Consider the following 21171-nt stretch of genomic DNA (forward strand, 5'->3'; position numbering starts at 1 on the left):
TGTTTTTTTTTCTTTTTCTGTCCATTGTTTCAGTGTTTGTCTCGGCAGAGTCTGCCGCACTGATGACTGTATGTGTATGACAGGTTAATGTGATGTAGCTGAGAGCTTGCTTTGTTTGTGCACTACTAATAGATCCCTGGCTGAGTAACGTCCACAAAACCGAGTAATGACAATAACAATCACTGACGTTGAGGTCAGATGTTGATCCATTTAAAATAAGACTGGTAAACAACAAGGGCAATGCCTAAGGAACCAGTTGAAAACTGTGAAGACTTTGTAAAATTTTGAAATCTTGGTTCCTGCTTTTTAATACTTTCCCATTCTGTCACAAACTGAGGGTCTAATTGTTACTCTATATTATGTTCTTCATTTCTTTGTATTTAGTTTCTCTCTCTGTCTTATTAACTCCCCCATGGCAAAGATGAAATACTGTGACATTATCAAGCACTAAATAGGGGGATTTAAAATTAAACAGGCATGGGTGGGGAGATGGAGCGTGACCAAGGAAATTAGTATCCAACGGCAAAACCAGATATGTTGAGTAGACCAATATACTGTAAAGAAGACACAGAATGATACTACAAAATATTTAAATGTTCATAATGAAACATTATTGTGAATGGATTTTCAGTAAACTCGTGTCAGTATATATGGTTATTATTTTACAAAATTCTAAAGTCAAAATTTATGACAAGCAAAATACAGTGAAAAGGTAATAAAAATAGTTTTGCTTTAGATGTGTCAAGGGTTATGTATGATGTCATAGTAAAAATAGAAGAAACAAATATTTTTTCTTCATTTTGTTAATGATTTCAATCATATTATCCAGCACTACTTCAAGTAGGCATTTCAAGTATTGTTTCTGTGCAGCTGTCAAGTAAAACATCTAGAAATGTTTTTTACGAATCAGCAGCATAATCTATGAAATAAAATTGATTGAGTAGAACAGGCAGAGATTAAACAGCACAACAATAACACTTTGCTCGTTCATAGGTACTGAAAATGCATACACATTAAGAAACCTAATACAGTTATGGCCACAACAATCGGGTGACACTTTGAGACAATCGCGATCTCCCTGCCATCAATCAGATTGACAGTTTATGAACTCAGTCGCAACCACCCCATAAACACTTTCACGTGGCAGAAACATCTAAGTAAGAAGGTAACCTGAGTGGACAGTGACATCACTGATGATTACAAGTACAAACTGTGGCTCCACAGTGACTGCAGTCGGCCATGTCTTCCTTTCTATGCACATATTTCTGTACACTGTGTGTTCTGGTTGTGACCTTGTGCCAGTTTGACTCTCCTGTGCTCCTCTGGACCGGCTGTGATAATGGGACTGTGTCTGCCATTTGCAATCCTCATGTTCCCTGCCGTCACCAGATAATGCATTACAATCTCAACCTCACAAGTCTGTCGGGCATGCCGACGGAAAAGACCTCAGACGGAAATTTGCCTTGCTGACAGCTCAACTCTTATCTGCTCCAGAGGACCCTTCCTCCCCCTTGTGTCTCTGTCTGTTTGTTCAGGCTTACAGACCTTTTCAGGGCAACTCTCCAACCAGCGGGAGACACAGATGGGACAGAGCTGAAAATAATGCAGATGATGACAACAACAAAGAGACAAATACATCGGAGTTTGACTTTGGTGGAAGGCTGCAAAGTACTAGAGGATACCACGAGCTGGACACTTGAATTCACGTACCACTGAACAGAGTGAATACTGAATTTTCTTTCTTTTAATCCGTCCATCCATATTTCTCTTTTTTCCAGAGCTGAGTGTGTCCGAGTTTGAGTGTTTTCCTCCTCCTGATAAATGTGAAATGAAGTAAATGTCAGGACATGGTTGACATTTTAATGACTACAAGGTAGCTGCTCCAACCTGAAATGCTGCAGTCAGTCACACCTTGGTGGTGGGGGGTGGGGGGTGGGGGAATGTGTGTGTGAATCCTGGTAAAGTGTGCATTACTAACTTGTCCATGTTTGGGCAAGATGATGATGATCACAAGTAAAAGGTATTAGGTTGTAAAGAGTATTTGGTCCCAGCACTCGTAACAACTATTCTCTGGTACGTGACCTTCTTCATGAAGCTCAGTGCCTGTGATCATCTGCCCTGGTACTGAGCCGATCAATCTTGTGATGGCAGTGATATCACTAAGGTTTGACGACCTTATCCGACATCAGTTTCTCACACAAGCAGTGACGCTACAACTCCTATCCAATGTTTCATCTCTCTTTCTCTCTCTGCAGGCACATGGGTGAAGCATGCTAGCCAGAGCTACCCTGTACCCTGAATGTCAGACACACTGCACACACACACACACACACACACACACACACACACACACACACACACACACACACACACACACACACACACACACACACACACACACACAGCCGTAGTTGCTACAGGCACCCTCAGCTGAATGTCAAATTAAATATGATGGTCAGTAGACCATCACCATGGCAACATAATCATCGACATCCCTATGTATAACGTATTATTGAGACTGTATGCATATGCAAACACATCCCAAAGGTTACAAGCAGCAGGTCCACAACTGTTCAAACTGGTTAAAAATGTTTGCAGAGGAACTCTACCTCACTGAAAGTGCACAGGAGTAAACAGAAAGAGTGTGTTGTCACACACTGTGATTTGTACAAACAGTATGGATGAAGTGTCAGTGCATCCTCCTACGATGGGAAGACAAAGAAGAAATTAAAGAGAGTTGAGAGTCGAGCACATGATAATAATTCGATAAATAAAATTGTCTAGATTTTCATAAATCTGGAAGAAAGCCAGACACACCTTATTACCACAGAACAATAATAAAATCTTCCATTTGAAGAGGTTGAAGAGCTCAGTCAGTCAGTGAGAAAGGCTTCCACTGTTCCTCTTTCTACGTCAATACCACACCTGTTTATGAAACCTCCTAAAGTGCATCCACTAACAGCCAAAGCACTAGTGCCTAATCTTCATTTCCAGTAAAAGAATAACTACTGCAATTTTGAAGCTTTATATTGACAATGAACACAACAGGCAGACCATCAGATAGGTTACAAAAAAGCCAGTAGTTTAGCCAGAGGATCTAAACACATATATTTGAGGATTAAAGGGAAAATTAGCACACTAACACTGCAGCAATAATCCCTCACGGTAAGGAAAGTTGAAAATTGAACCAGAAAGTTAATCCGGGTTCACAGAATGTAAAATGACACAAATTCAGATAATTAACTTCTTGAAGTAAATCAGCTTTGACTTCTTACGACTAGATTTTTCAAATTAGGCTTGTTTTGGGAATTTTTTCACAGTACGTTTATATTGACAATGAACACAACAGGCAGACCATCACATAGGTTCCAAAAAAGCCAGTAGTTTAGCCAGAGGATCTAAACACATATATTTGAGGATTAAAGGGAAAATTAGCACACTAACATTGCAGCAATAATCCCTCACAGTAAGGAAAGTTGAAAATTGAACCAGAAAGTTAATCCGGGTTCACAGCATGTAAAATGACACAAATTCAGATAATTAACTTCTTGAAGTAAATCAGCTTTGACTTCTTACGACTAGATTTTTCAAATTAGGCTTGTTTTGGGAATTTTTTCACAGTACGTTTTCCTCGTCTGCCCATAATGTGAAACTGGATTTAGCAAAATGACAAAAAAAACAACTGTGTGTAGATTCAGGAAAGAAGGCAGAAAACATCATGATGAACACTGCAACAAAAACAAAAGACACCAGCACAGGCTTGAGAAGTTGTTAATTCTTTGTGCTCGTGGTGTTTAGACTGAAACTATGACAAATAAATCTTAAGACAATAAGACTTAACACTGTGATAAACACACTACGAACAGAAAAATATCTCTTGCCTCGGTTATTATTGGTGAAAATCAAAAGAAAACGGATGGATTATCAGGTTATCATAAATATTCAGCCAAAAACTCCACAAGCCCTTTGAAAAAGTGTTTGGGCCTGAATTCAAATGAGGATAAGAGAAACTGGGCAGATGGTTAGAGCACTTGTTTGGTCTAATGAAGATTCAAAGCAGTGCGTGTAAAGCAAAAGACTGGTGAGATAATAATGAGGAAACCACTTTGTTCAAGTACGTGTGAAATACATGCAAATAATTATCAGCCAAATCCCCCAGGTCCTTGGTATGTTGATTCAGTATGTACCGGAAAAGAATTTCTCAACACATAAAAAACAAGATGTTTCTCGAAGAAAATAAGAGAGACAGAGAGAAACAGCAGCGTGGAGGATAATGGAGAGAGAGAGACTCAATTACAGTGAATAATAATCATGGGAAAGAGGATAATTACACATCGAGAAAAAGTGAGGAAAAAAATGATGCAAAGAAGGGTGTGCTCGACTTGGATTATTGTTTCGTATTATCTACTTTTACCTCTCATCATTTCCAAAAGACCTCTTTTCCCCCACACTGGCAGAGGTAATTATTTGCTGCAGAACTCAGAGTGCTAGGCGAGTGTTATAAAGCCCTGTGTCTAAATCTTGGTTTTACAAGCCACAGAACAACAGCAGTGGCACATACTCAGTGGAGTCTGTAAACAATGCTTTATAAACTACATTTGTCTTTACTTCAGGAGTGTGTGTTCACCAGCTGGTCACCGACTGTGTCCGTGTTCCTTTTAATGCAGGGAAGGAAACACAGTGGATCTATCAGAGCTTGTTAGTTAAAAGAACAATGCTATAAGAAGAGTAATAGTTAAAGAAACAGAAAAGGATCTTCCTGTAACCATCCCCCCCTCCACATCCCCCCCCACACACACAAATAAAATTGCATACAGCTGAGGGGAATTGTGTCACATTATATACTGTCATTTGATTAATAGCGAATCAAAAAATGTTGCTACTGTTAAAAATCAAGATATGAGCAACATTTTGTTAGTTATTGTGATCACCACTGTAAAGTAACTAGTGATGGGAGAGAATTCACTTTAACATCGCCAAAATATGAACTTTTAGCATGGCGAAAAGGCTGAAAGGCTCCATCCTCTTGGCTACAATTCTCACTTAAACTGTAAAGGTGAATCATGAAATATTCCTTTGGCTGCCAACCCGGCAAAGGCACTCACTAAACGTCCCTTTATAATCCACCTAATCACATCCTATTCATCTGGGTGCTGCAGCCCGTCCCATCACCCAGAGGAAACCCGCACAGACACAAGACAACAGCGCTAACCACTGCAATGCCGTGTCCCCTTCTCCTCAAAATACTTCTTTTAATCTCTATTTCAGAGGAACTTGTTCTTCAAAGCACTTGTTCTTCACATTTCATCACATTTTGTTGTATATATAATTGCTTTAAATAGCAGGCTTCCATACAAACGTGTTCAACAGCACAGACATATTTTCTGTCTCTAAAATGATATTTCCTGTCAAAGTTTGAAGGATTCTAGGGAAGGATGTCTAGCAACAAAAGCTGCTTGTCTTTGATTGTTAAAACTAATAATATAAGTTCATGTTGAAATAAGTCACCCGCAGGCATCTACTATTGTACTGATAGATTTCAAGGTCGAAGTTATCTGTGATTAAAGAGACAAGCTATCAATGTTTATACACACTGGAGCACAAAGACACGTGTAAGGTTGATGGGTGATTCTAAATTGACCGTAAAGGTGTAAATGTAAGTGGTTGTCTAACTTTCTTATGTTGGTCCTTTGATGGACTGGCGACTTGTCCAAGGTGTACCCCACCTTTGGCCAAAGTCGGCTGGGATAGACATTGGATACATATTTTAGTTTCTTGAACAGCACAAGTTACCTACAAAACATAGGTCAAGTCTTACTCTGATATGGGGATCTGGCATTAGGTAAATTCTTCAAAAAGTAATCATGAGAAAAACACAGCAGAACAAAAGCATAAAAAAGGTTGGCACTGAATGTAGAGAGACATAGAAACACAGAAAATGGGGGTTGACCTATATACAGTTAAATGTGTGAAGACTGATTAATTCTCAGGTTGTATAAACACATCACTGAGCTGTTGAGAATGAAAATAAAAGATTAGTTCAGCTCTTTTAAAACACTCCTATTTATCCTGTTTTTTTTTTTTTTTTTTATCTCCCCATTACAAAAATGCAAATATTAAGAGAGCCTTGAGCATTGTTGGTCTTTATGGAATATTTATCTATTTACCCCTCCAAAATTATTTGTAATCCGTCAACAAACCACACTACAAGAATAAATGGATGCCAAGTGGCGTTGGTGTTACCAGGTTAAAACACTGCAGGATAGGCTTCCACCAGGAAGAGAGCACATGATCAATCCAACAAGAACATCCTCCCCACAGGCTTTTGATTAAAATTTAAAAAAAAGTCAGTGATGCAGCATGTAGTTATGTTGTGCTGCTCTCATCAGTAATCAACTTGGCTTATCAGGTCCAGCAGTTCAACGAGAATTTAGAGACAGACTACAGTGATTTGTTCACCTGATTATCTCCCCTCCCCAGACCACTGATCTGTCCCACTGAGATGAGACAAATCACGGAGAATTAGCCTCCAATTACACTCCGCAAGCCGGCTAGCCTCTCTTCATCTGTCATCCTCAATTAGCCACGCAAGCAAATGTTTGAAGTTAAATACTGATTAGAGGGTTGTACTCTGAAAATAATTCCCCCTCTCCACCCACCTACAAAGCAACCCTCTTTCTAATGTAGCTTTCGATGCTTTTTTTTTTTTTTCCCTCTAAAGGCAAAGTGTTGGCATAATCACAATCAAATTGGTGTATGATCAAAGTGTGCGTGTCAACACCAAAATATTTATAATAAATCACAGCTTCACGCTGCATGCGTGAGATATGTGTGGTGATGAGCAGCAGAGGGGTTAAGAGGGGTTTTCCGGTGTGGGTCGTTGGTTACACGCACACACCGAGCTGTGATGTGAAAAGTCACGAGCAGTCGAACCAGACCGGCATTATGTGAGTGGTTTTACCACAGGAGAGCACAGGACGTTGCACTAATAAAGTTATGCTAACTTTGTAATAAAAGCATTGCATTTGACTACGATCCCTTCACGGTAAGAGCCTCCCCTAACACAGCTCCCATGTGGCTGAAAGCGATCAGTAAATAGTAACACCATACTGACGATAACACAGCACAGAGATTCAGGCAGAAGCCTCAAACGTTGTAACACAAGTTCAGTCACAGATGACACAGCTAAGAGGGGGACACCGTCACATGCTGGAAAAGACCACAAGTGCACTTTGGCATCTCCTTCTTTGAGGGTGTAATTGAAACACGAGTCAGCACGAATTGACTAGGCAGGGAAAAAAATCTGTAGGCTTCAAGCACATTTTAGTTGCCTCTCATAAAATACAAAGAATCTGGAACAGGATTTGACAAAGACCCTTTCTGAAAAGCAGAATCGTTATCAACACCTAAATAATATCCAAAAAAGATCAACAGTATTTGATCTTCATCTTATTTATCTTATTTTCATGTTCATTTTACTGGGAGTCAGAGTTAATCCCATAAAAGATGACTCCAGTCGAAATAACTCTGGTCACATTTAGCATCAAACACAATTTAAGTTGGGGTAATTGCTCACTCATTCAGCACACACACACACACACACACACACACACACACACACACACACACACACACACACACACACAACAAACCCGCACGCATACTGTAGGCAGCTGCTCTGCCTCTGGCGACATGACACCCAGCTCAGAGAACACTCTGACAAATTCTCTTGTGGCAAAATCAGAATCCAGTGCTTTGTTCTTGATGAAGCTGCCAGGCACATCCTCCGACAGACAAACTGCTTCATCACCCACACTGGATCCAATTCATTACCCACAGCTAAAGGCTCCAAGTTCCTCAAAGTGGCTCAGCTGGTGTGAGCATCCCGAAGAAGCTCTCTCACCCACTTAAACACACACACACACACACACACACACACACACACACACACACACACACACACACACACACACACACACACACACACACGCACACACACACACACACACACACCTCTCTCTCTTTTAAGGCAGTGTTTTGTTTGTTTCTTGCCTTAAACATTTCCCACTCTTTTCTCTAACACTTTTCTGGCCAACCTTTAAAATGTACATGTGCACTGACAGCAATAGAAGTAGCGCCCCCTGAACAAAAATTTAATCCACAAGAAGGACATTTGGGCACCTTTCCATTCAGGGACCAAACAAAATATGCCTGTATGCTGGGATTTTAAATTCATGCACACCGACACAGTTCTACTGGCAGCGTCAAGTAGCACCTTCAGGAGGTAACACCTGCGTCAACAGGGAGTAACGTGACATTGGTAACTTTTCCATTGGCTCAGTTTACACAGTTTAGCTGCACCATGATGAGTGTGAGTGCCACTGTGTAGATGATAACTGAGTTGACCTGTAGGATATTATGGTCCTTAAGAACAGGGCCAAACTGTGACCGGCTCTGCAGTTGTCTGTGGAGTGTCGCTGTGCTACACTGGCTCAGCATGTGCGTTCATGCAGGTGGATTAAAAAGGGACTGAAATCTTTAGAAGCTTTAGTGCTTTGGATTTCAGTTTCACTCATGTGTTCCTCATCCTACTTTCATTAAACCACCTGATCTGACTGCTACCAGAGCATTGAACAGCCAGTTATCATCACACATCTGTCCAAAATACATGAGCTAGTACGGGCTTACTGATCCTATACTGGTGAGTTCAGTAGAGCATTATGACTGTTAAATAGCAGCTCCAGGCATATCAGACATTTGTCATCATCATAACAATAATAATCATGTGGTTTGGTTAGGTTTCGGCACCAAAAACGACTTGATTAAGTTTATTACGTGCATACATCATGTCAGTTATGTACATAACTTAAAATAAGTCAACGTTGAGTATTTTCACATGGAACATGAGTTGTGGTTTCCTGGGTGAAAGTCCTGTGTTTGAACAAGACAACATTTGATCTGTGAAATAAAAAGGTGGTAACCTACTAGTAGGTTCTAACCCATTCAGTTGGGACAGATGTGTGATGACAATTACCAATTCAGCAGTCCGGTAACAATCAAATCAGCTCTACAGTATAGGAAGACTTCATGTGTTAATCAGCAAACAGAATATTTTCTGGTGTTGCAGGATCACAAAAGCTTTTAACTCAAATTTCCAGCTTGTAAGTAGGATTTTGTTTTATTTGACTAAATACCAAATAGGAACAGGCTGCAAGAGAAAGAGAGGGAGAAGGATTAAAAAGAGAGAAGGATGAATGCATAATGATGTCTCGTCAAGACATGCAATATATATAAATTCTGCCTGTCTAAAAAGGGTAAACGAGCTCAATGAGTCTCAAAGTCCTTGTCCTATAATCTGCAGCTGGTTTTACGGTGATGGTTCTGTTAGCTCTTAATATGAGATAATGAAGCACAATTAGTTACCTTCCCTTTCCTTCTTTTCACTTTTCATTTCTCGCCCTATCATTCACTATTTCTCTCATTTGAGTTCATTTAAGTTGTGCTGTGGTCGGCACAAAAGTGAAGCTACAAGATTGCTTTAACGCCTGGGACACACTGCTTTGCATTGAATGTTTGAGTCATTAAATGTTTGAAGTTTGACAAGTGAGGAGTTATTACCCAAAAGCTGACATGTAATTATTGTTTACCCTCATTCAGAGCAATACGCATTATGCCTCTTCTCTAAATGACGTGCAGAAGATGGGAGGCATGACGCACATGTGATATGCACGTCTCACACAGGCTGTGTTTGCTCTGACCTACTAACACGGGCGCTGAAATGAAAATCACGATGTTCCGCCACGCAGGCAGTGTGTCTCAGGCCTAAGTACTGATACTGAACATTAAATGCTTTTTTTTTTTTAAATTTTTTATTTTTTATTATTTGTATGTCAGTGGACAGACGAGGATCTGGGTTGTTATTTGGTTTCCATTTTAAAAACTGAATTCTAATTTTTTACATATATATATCTATACATATACATATATAGATATATATATGTGTCTGTGTCTGTGTGTGTGTGTGTTGACCATTACGCAAACACTTGAGGCAGTTTAAATGTTTAGATTCTTATTCATCACACAACACCATCAGGTGCGGTTTTCTTCTGATTACTGCAGTTTGTATGAAGTTAACTGATCAATAAAAACTAATCATGACATTATCTTTGATAGCATCGCCACTTTGCTTTTCGTGCCTAAAATTACAACAGACTCTTTAACGTTCAACTTTTTATTTCAGTGTTTGGTGGTGCGGCTGTTGGCGAGGATGATGCTGGGGGGCTTTTTACTATCTCTCAAAAGTATTCTCTCTTGCAGATCTCATTAACAAAATAATTACTGCTGCTGAGATCTATCTGAAACCACTATTATGAGTCATTTTGGTATAATATAATGACCACTTAAAGTCTAAACAGCTAAACAGTTCACACAATGCTGTCAGTTACAGAGATAGGCACTCTGCATTAATATACATTCCCTCACCCACAATGAAAATGTAGTATATACTTTTTTAAATATTTATGAGGCATGACACCCTGGAGTAGGTCTGCATATGAGCCAGCTGAAAGTGTTGCAGCAGCAAAAATCCTTGTTAGCTCTCACTGGGGAATGCAGTCTTATACTAAACATACAACACACAATGCATGTGTGTGTGGTTACATGAGAAGTATTGTAAACCGAGATGATCAAAAAGCAGATTTTAAATCACATCATATTTCCAATATTTCTGCTCTCTATCTAGTTCAACACAGTAGTACAATATTTATGCAATAAGTGTACATAACACCACATCCTGGCTGACCTGACACCTCTGCAGTAATGGCTCATGTTCAATTTGAGAGAAACTGAACAGTGTCAGGGGCAGAGCTGTACTTTGACATACCACACCACTGAATATAAACATACTGGTTTTATTTTCTTCTCCTTCCTTAAATGGTTGGCGTATGAATGAATGTCATATACTATAGATGAAAGAAAGAGATGATTATCCACTGTCTGTCAGATATATTACAACCTGCCCCACTCTTCATTCAGAACAGCAAAGTCAAACTGAAGAAACATTTAATTGGAATCATGGTAGATGTGGTACCGTTGCACTGCTGGATACGCAAACATACACACACAGTCATGCTGTGGTACATTTCCGTAATAAAACACCCATGTGCAGAGGGGTGCAGGCTACTGATAGCACAACACATCACTACATCACCAGCTACCCCTGCGATCTTTCAATTAGGACAAGAAATGTATTCCTCTCCTGCTACAGGCACTCTTTCTGATATAGCTACAAAATAATTAGGAGGATTAATTTTCTTTAATGACTGAAACATAGCAAGATGAATTAACTATTTATTAATATTTGTCTCTGGGCTACAGCCAAAGTAGCAAATAATAACAATAAAACACAAAACAGACCAAAAAATAGAACCCATTTAACGTTTACCCACACTGGAAGCACAAAAATGAAGGAGCCATGACCAAAGCAGGAAGTAATAAAATACAGGAAGAAGGTATGAAGCCATGCAGAGGATGGAATGAAATAGCGGCGCACACATGTGACGGACCCGTGTTCAGTGGAAAATGCAGGTAAGTCAGAACCTTAAAATTTAATGATTTACAGTATGGGGACTTATTTTTTGGGGCTCAAAAAGTTAGGCCAATCCCCACAATGTGTAAACCCATCAATGCCCCAATAACATGAGTAAAACCCACTACTACCCCCTCCCCCCCAAACCACTCCACACACACACACACACACACACACACACACACACACACACACACACACACACACACACACACACACACACATAGGCGAAGGACAACGAATGCAGATGCATGTTATTCATATCAGAGAGATATCAGGATGAGAGTCTGAGGCCAACTCGTGTCATTTATCCGCCACCAGCGTCTCCCTATTGCTGCCAATATCCAACAACTCGGAGGACAAGCACTCCACAGACCACCATCAACAACCTGACCAACTCTATGTGAAGGAGATGTGTCACACTGCACGAGGCAAACGGAGGTCACATCAAATACTGACCACTTTTTTGCCCTCCACCCTTCCAAGAAAATCAGTACTCATATTTGTAATTTTGCCTCATAATTTAAACTGCACATTTCTGAGTGTCATTTTAATGTGACCAGTCCAAGGCACACCTGTGCAATAATCATGCTATTAATTAGCATCTTGATGTGCCACACCTGTCAGGATTACCTTGGCAACGGTGAAGTGCTCACAATAAAAAAAGCAAAATTTAAGACAAATAAACCATTTGCGTGCATAAAAGAAGTCTTAGAGCTTTTACTTCAACAGGAAATGTGTAAAATTACATTAATGAACTAACAATTTAAAGGCACATTCCTATCCTGCTGTGTAGTGGTGCCATGCAGGAATAAATAACCAAGACGTCAAACAGGATATATTCATTGGGCCACATTGGCTTGAATGAAATGAATTAGATGACAGAATAGTGTTGACTGTTATAGGAATAATGAGAATGGTATTTAAAGCAATTTGCCAATGTTCCAAAACTAAGTAAAAATCATTATGGAAAGAAAGCCTGTAATAAGGCAAGGCAAGTTTATTTTTATGGCACATTTCAACAACTAGGCTTTACTCGAAGTATAAAAGGCTATAAGCGCATGACGTTTTTATTAGACGCTCAGTATGGCCGGTGTTTGCACAGAGACTGGGCTTCAATCATTGATTTGTGCCACTGATTTGTATAAACCAGATGGACCAAGAGACACCCTTTCAGTGTTTTTGCAGGTAACATGCATCTGATGTATTCTGGCAACAGCTGCTGCATCAGCTGGACAGGGTGTCCCGGGACACTGTGGGTAATATTTTGCAGTGCTCTGTATCCATTAGGTGGTAAACTGCTATAAGCCATTTGGTAGTTGCTCATTTGATGCCTTCATGGTACAGTTAATAGGCAGATTTGATTTGCAGATGTGACAGGATGGATTTGGTTGGATAGATGACTGGATTTCACAGTTGTGTAGCTCACACAGCTGCAGAGACGCAGGATTAAAATATGATCTGCTCAAAAGGACATTTCATTAACTTCAGAAATGGCGTGCATTTACACTACTATCACAATTGCAAACGGAGCATGTCGACTTTAAATCATTGGATAAAAAGTATTTTTTAAATACTTAATTATACTTACTTATTTTGCTCATGAACAGATTGCACTGCATATTGTGCTTTCCTTAAGTGTGTTCAGACGATCAGGAATCCAGCTCATACTACGGTATGGTGATTTTGTTTGGAATAAGCTTAATACAAAATCATATCTACATACAAACATTTTATCAGGATTCTTATATAAGAGACTAGGTACATGTCAAATTGTGAGGTTATATTCTCACTTATACACGTATCCCATATGTCACTGCATATACATCTACATTTGTCCCACGAGTCACTGCAGCGCCTTGTTATAACCAGTTTTAGTTTTCTATCATTGTGGCAAACAGAACGAGGGATTGAAAAGGAAAATCTGGGTGTTGCTGTGTTGAAAGTTTAATGATTGCTGGCTCGTATTGCCTCAGAGATAGATAATTATGATAACACACACACACACACACACACACACACACACACACACACACACACACACACACACACACACACACACACACACACACACACACACACACACACGCACACACACATAGGTTTAAGGAGACCGCTAGGGAGACATTACAGTGAACTATAACACCTACTAAGTAGGTTATTCACTGTGCAACTATACGGTACAAATGAGGTCTCCGACTAGTGATGTTAATCATACTGTGGTGTTCAAATATAAGCACACGAGTTTGACAGACTTTGTAGAGCAAAAATAGAACTTGATCAAATCTACAAATCCATATCCACTGCCTGAGAGTTGTGACACTGTTTTGAATTTTGTTTATTCTTCAGGACTCTGTGTGTGTGTGTGTGTGTGTGTGTGTGTGTGTGTGTGTGTGTGTGTGTGTGTGTGTATGTGCGCGCTTTTATTACTCATGTTGTGAGGACATAAAACTGTTTACACTTTTATATTGTAGGGACTTGCCTACCTTTTGGGGACACTAAACCCACACCCATAACGTAAATTAATACATTTTTAGTCTGAAGACTTGGTTTAAGGTTAGGGGACAGTTTAGTTTCGGTAAGTAGTGGCGACAGGTTGGGGTTGGCATTAGTCTCCAGGAAATTAAGACAAATCAATGTAATGTCCTTTAAGTTTGCTGTTAGTGAGGATGTCTAAATATACTAGATAGACGATGTCTAAATACTGAATAGAAATACGAAAGCCTTAAATCTGATGTGATTTACAATAGTTTTCTATATCTCTGTAGTGGTATGAATATGGTGTGCTGTGCAAAGTATCTGCAACTAAATAAAAGAAAGTTTGTCCGAAGCTGCAACCGCATGAACAGTGAAATAACTGGGCTGACTGACATCGCCTAAAATCAATATCATGATTAATTGTCGCATTTTCCACGGTAACAATGAATTTAATTATTCTTTTTTAAAATACAAAATTGCACTAAAACTATTTTCATAGTTTATTTGCACACCAATAAAAATAAAACTATGGATTTAGACCCCAAGTAACATTTTAACATCAAACAGATTATAATAAAGAATCACAAGTTTTTTCTTGCTGTATTTATTAGCTTGGTTCTTTCCTGTACTGTGTTTACTGAAGCCAAAGTGTTTATGATCATCAGCACATGCTAGCTGGTTATTTATCATTAGGCTAAGCTTTGATTTGTTATAGTTATACAAAAGGTAAAGCAGCTCCAGAGCATTAAGGGCAGGATGACTGCTCGTATGAAATAATTCATCTATCTAACAAACATGAGAGGTGTTGTATAAGATCTTACTCCCAAAGCTTAGATAATTTTGTATGCATATATGAAACTCCTGTTGAATATCATCGTCTTTTTTCTTTCTCACATGGAAGTTGCTTTGAAATTTTACAGTACAACTTAACTGAAAGAGGGTTTTTATTTATGTTACATGGGATTCTTGAAGTATCAACTCTAACCTGCTAAAATGCAGGGCAGTTTTCCATATTTCACATTTGATATTTTCCTTGTGATGTAAGAAACCAATTTTCACCCTTTTAGTTACAACGTTTAAAATTTATTTAAAAAAAAAAAGTTATTTCTGCACTTAAATAAAGGAAAGGCACCATTGTCCTAAAACAAACAAAAGAAAAAGAACCCCAACTCCAACTCATCATTGGTGAGGGGAAACATGCACTTGTTTTATTAATGGACCTAAGGCCTTGCCTGCTACTTTCCCCCTCACTGTCTCCCTCCCACAACCTCTTCCTCTTCCTCCCTTACTATTACTTTTATTTGTACATTGTGTGGGTATGCACTGATATAGGATCAGATATATCCTATGGAGCTATAGAAATGTGACATGAAAGACAGAAATGGAGTTGGATGTGAAGGAAAGATAGGTCACCTTCGAAAATGGAGCAAAGTCAGCGTGTACAGAATGAGGATGTTGAAAGAGAGAAGGAGAAGAAGGACATTAAGTAAAAGGAGAAAATGTACACTGAGGGAAATAACAAAAAGGGTCCTCCGAATAGTTCTTATTCACATTGAAACAGAGAGACATGATTTTCCACAACTATGTATTAGTCCAACTGATAAAAACTCACTTTTGGCTACTTTTAAATATTAGTATTTCTCCCTCCACCTACACCTCAGTTCACAGCAGGTTTGTGAGTATTACTGAAAATCCTTTTGGGAAATGTAGGACCACGAACTGAATAAAATTGAAGTAAAGTGTAACTAAAAAGATCAATTTTAGGAGTTACACAGATCACCGATTACACTGATTGCGAACTAAATCAGACGTCATGATCTTTTTTTGTTCTAATTTAGGCTTTCAAAGGCTTTGATTTTGTTTCCCCTAAAGGTAAAGCAGCCACAAATTTGGAATAACTAGAAACAAATCTCTAACAATATCAGAAAACAATGTTAAATGCCAAACATAGTAAAAACTTGGGAAACGGAGAAACAAAATTAATTCCACTTTTTACACAAAGAACACATGCTCGGACTCGGTGCTCCTCTCACTTAAAATGCGGCAGACAATGTTGTTTCCATGTAGCCTTCAAGAAGCCTTTTAAGGGGTCAGGTCATCCTAAATCTGGCAGTGAGATAGAATTATGCATAATAGATAAGACGGGGTATATATCAATTAGGCAGACTCAACTAAAATCCTGCTGCTGCTGGCCATTTGAGATGGAGAAGACTGGAGAGGCTGGGAAGAAAAGAATGGAAAGAGATAGAGAGGTGAGATTAATTAATTACGTAGGGGTCGACAGATAACGAGAGGGCAATAAAGGAAGGAAGAGTAGGGATATTTAGCGACTGGCAGATTGCTACATCCAAAAAATATAAGCAAATAATGATGGTATAAATACATAAAATCTCATAAATTGTATTAATTGCCAAAATATTACTTAGGGAAGTAATATTGTCAGAAAATATTTTGGCAATTAATACAATAGGTTTAAGTCAGAGTTGCTGACCTAAACTGGAACAGTTCAGAAAATAACTGAGAATAAAGTGCTGCTGATGGAAACGTCTTGTGTATCAGCTGTGTGATTTAAAAAAAAAAAGATGAAAATGATTAAACACTATGCTAGCTTTAATTTGATTGGAGATTTAAAGAAAAAGCAAATATAATGTGGTAGAAAAATCTGTAAGTATATCAAAGGTGTACTGCTTTTTGACACAAGTGTGTTTGTAATCATACATATATAACGCCATCATGTGTTGCAGAGATGTTTTCTAAGGTGAGGTGACCCGGGACAGAAGTTTACATGGACACTGAAATACATGAAGTGAACATGGAAACTATACTAGAGGTGTGAAGTGAGCTCCAGCAGCAAGAATCCAGTTTGCTTTTGAGGCATTTGGCACCCCTGCTAACAGTCTCAGTTTTCTGCTCCAGTTCTCACATGTCGCTTATACGACTGTGAAGCTCCCATAACCTCTCCATGGTGTGAAAAACAAAGATGTAGCAGTCTTTTTTTCTATCTGTCTGTGTCTGCCCCTGAAAGAACTCAACAGCTTGCTCTGAACATTTCAGTTTCATTTCCACTCGCTTCCCTCTAGCTGACAGATGTTGGAATACCATCACTACTGAGCACGATATAGCGTGACAATTATAAGCTGTTAACAGCCCACCTGTTAGTCCTGAGCGTGATTTGTGCATTTTTCAAACTGAATCAAGAAAAGCAAACACAACAATTAACCAACGCTACGACCAAATGGCACCCTGAAGTCCTTACAAACTACTTTTGGTAGTTATTGAAAAAAAGAAAGGTGTTTGTGTGTGTGTGTGTGTGTGTGTGTGTGTGTGGGGGGGGGGGGTCCTTTTAGACTTTCAGAATATGTTTTGAAAGTGTGGGCTTTTCTAGAGGTCAGAGAAATGTATTATGTATTTGCAGTAAACGCTGAGATCAGCTGAACCCCACCATGAAATACTTCCTTCCCTTTAGGAAGCCTTAAATAAATAATTTAATATATGGATGTAGCCTTACAGCCCTCTTAATGATCAATAACTCAGTAGTTTAGAACAGTGAAACAACAAATGCTGAATTAATCCTATAAAATCTTATTTAAAATTTTTGGTCCCCAGATTTGGTGAGTAACAGAGAGAACTAGAAGTACTAACTTGTGTTTGTACGCCTCCGTTAGCCGGTCAAGTTGCAGTTTACATCCATATCTGTCCAGACTCTTATCATTTATGTTGTGAAGACTTTGAAGGAATCCTAATATGTGTTCAAATGTTCAGACAATACAGCTGAATAACAGTAGTCAATGCTTCAAATATGGATGTTGCTACAAACTCGTTGCTTTATACACATCATCAGCCCGACAACACAGAAGATCTATACAATCATTGATTTTTATCAAATCATTGATTGAGTTATGGCCACAAATGTGTTTTGTGAGGTCACAGTGATCTTTGACCGTTGACCCCCAAAATCAAATCAGTTCATCCAAGTGAACGTTTGTGCCAAGTTTGAAGAAATTCCCTCTCGGCAATCCTGAGATAAATTGGAGAGGATGGCATGGACAGATTGGAGGGAGGGACATGAGGTCACAGTGACCTTGACCTTTGACCTCCAACATCTATTCCCTTCATCCTTTGGACCAAGTGAGCGTTTGTGCAAAGTTTGAAAAAAATCCTTCAAGGTGTTCCTGGGATATTGCATTAATGAAAACTGGACAGAGATTAAGGATACAAATTATAATATATATTGATAAATATAAAGGAAGAAAATGGAGATAGTAAACCTCTGTTACAAATGCAAACCGAACAGAAGGAAATCTAGGTTACTTGCTCAGGAAAAAGGTGGATTGGTATTTGTGCATGTGTTTGCGGGAGTCTGTTCCTATACAGATTTGCATGCTATGGTCACGATGCAGCATACATGTTTATAATATAGATGAAACTCAAGAAATCATTGGAGGTAAACAAAGCAGCTTTTCAATGTCTGATGTGGATATTATTGAGTATGCCTGTTGGATGTGTGAAAACAATGTGAGATAACACTATAATCCAGCAGCTCTGTACCAGCGTCTACATTGGTAAAGCTCTGTATCATTTACCCTGACCAAAAGAATACAGCCAAAACCGATTACACTCACATGTGCTTTCTTGTCATTAGTTATTGTTATTAGATTTCCTTGGTACTTAAAATGTAGGTTTGGCCAGCAGAAGTTTCAGACATTTACAAGATGCCTGAAACTTAAGACATTGAAAATCCTCACTTTACAGTCGCCCTTCATAACACTCAGGTAGCTACATCTGTATGGACATCTGGCAAAATATCAGCTTGTTTAAGTGACATTTCTCCACAGCCAAAGACTCAAGAGATTGCATTTTACAGCCTGTAAATCTAATAATTCAAATAATTTAAGAGAAGGACACCAGGAGATTCATGGTCTGCCTACCTGTCCACCAGTCCATCCATCATTCTAACCATGAATTATCTCCCTCAGCTCAGCTTGTCTCACTGTGTCTATCTCTCTAAAGGCACACACCACTGAGATGCTGATGACTCCTCCTGGGGTACAACTTACCCATGGGGAGATCTGAACCCCGGGAAACCTTGTTTCGCCACACAGAATTTAAGGATTCTGAGTTAAGAAATGGAGCTGTCATGAAGGGCTGTTACTATGGAAACTGCTCCTCAGCAAAAAAAAAAAAAAAAAAAATTATGTCATAAAGAAAGCTTCTTTCCAGCTGCTGCACCAAAGAAGTTCTACACCATATCATCAGATCCTGTCCTGTTAGGCTTCATGACATGATTTCTCCCTTCAGGACCCAGAGTTTGATTACAACAGGTTGGAAACATGCCAAAGGACCACATTAGGCCTGATAACTGTTTCATTGAGGTAAACTATCATTTATCTGTAACAGAATTACAATTTAGCTACATGTAACACCTGCATATATTAGCAGATAGCTCGTACCAGAGACTAAATTCTGAGAAGTTACTAACTAGGAACTTTAAAATAAAAGACCACAGACCAAATAGTATGTAGATTTACCGGCTTATTTACGAAGAAAAATAGAAAATTAAAACGGCAAGCAGTGGTATGCGGGCCCTCGCAGCCTCATGTTGGGGATCCAGCGAGTCGGGTCCGCCGGCTCCCCGACGTGCAGCAGGCGAGGGTCGGCATATTCCTGCTTGCAGTTTTATTTTTTTTCTCGATCTTGTTACTTATTCTTTAAAAAAAAAAAAAAAAAAGGCTTTTTTTGGCGGCTTTCAAAAACTCAGTTTCACGAGTTCAAAAACTCGTAAAACTTGGTGCCTGACGCAAGTTTCATGAGGTTTGGAGCATCGTTTGACCTTAAACATCAACTTCCTGTGTCACGGCGAAACATCAAACTTAGCCGCATCGCCTTCGCTATACAATATACTATATACTATATACTGTATATTCTATACTATATACACTATACAATATACTATATACTCTATACAAAAATGAATTTTGGGTCACTTTTTGGACGACATGCTATAGTATGACTTTTTAAAAAAAATATTTTGGACAACATACTTTGGATATTTTGGATGACTTTTCATGACTTCTTGGAGTATGACCTTTTTCTGAACTGACATCCATGCATCAAGTGACTTCTCACTGAGGTATCTGCTCTGTGTCATACTATATCATGTCCGAAATATGAAAAAAAAAAGAGTCACTTTTGGACTTTGTTTTGTATTGTTGTTGACCTTTGGTTTGGTATTAGTATGACTGCACGTACAAACCCAAAACTGTGTAGCTTACCCTTAGAGGGACTCACCTTAGGAAGTCTTACCCTTTGTGGACCACATGGCTTACCCTTAGAGGGATTTGCCCTCAGTAAACCATGAACCTTGTGTGTTACTTCGGCAGGTAAACCATGAAACATGTGGGTTGCCTCGGCAGGGCTCGAACCCATGTCTTCATGAGGTTGTTTCCAGGTTGGAGTCCGTGTTGTAAACTATCTTTGGCACCGGAGGCTGAATTGCTGCAGGAGAAAGTGGTTCACGGAGTTCGCTCAGAGCTTCCAACGACTCAACCAACAGTCTGGTTAACTCAACAGGTAAAAGATTCTACTTCACCAAGGTTTCTATTAATGGTTCAGATTCCACCTTTGCCTGTTGATGGTGATTCAATTTTTAGTGAAGTTGAAATGTTTGACGAAATTGAAAAAGTTTTGCATCCACTACACATTACAGGAAGATATTTAATAACACTGCAGACCCCCTTGAAAACATGTATATCTACTATCCAAAGAATGTCTGCGGCAATTTTGGTCGCATTTGAATGAATATTTGTGGATGATGGAGTTATAGGTTGCAGTAAACCAAAGATTTGTCACAATGCTGTCTGACTCCTGGGAAGATTGGTGGTGCAGTGGTTAGCTATGCTGCCTCTCAGCCAGAAGGTTTGGGGTTTAAGTCCCCCCCTTTGTAATGACTTAAAAAAAAAATAATAAATCATGAGTCATTTTTGACTTTGAAAATGCCGGTCATTTTTTGAACAACATGCCATAGCATGAGTTTTGGGCCACTTTTTGGCCGCCCTGCCACGGGCACACCGATCGACGAAAACAAATTATTTTGATAACTTTTAATT

This window comes from Embiotoca jacksoni, unplaced genomic scaffold (assembly GCF_022577435.1).
Source record: "Embiotoca jacksoni isolate LCO1_2020_lvr unplaced genomic scaffold, fEmbJac1.0.p SCAF_5, whole genome shotgun sequence".
NCBI lineage: Eukaryota > Metazoa > Chordata > Actinopteri > Embiotocidae > Embiotoca > Embiotoca jacksoni.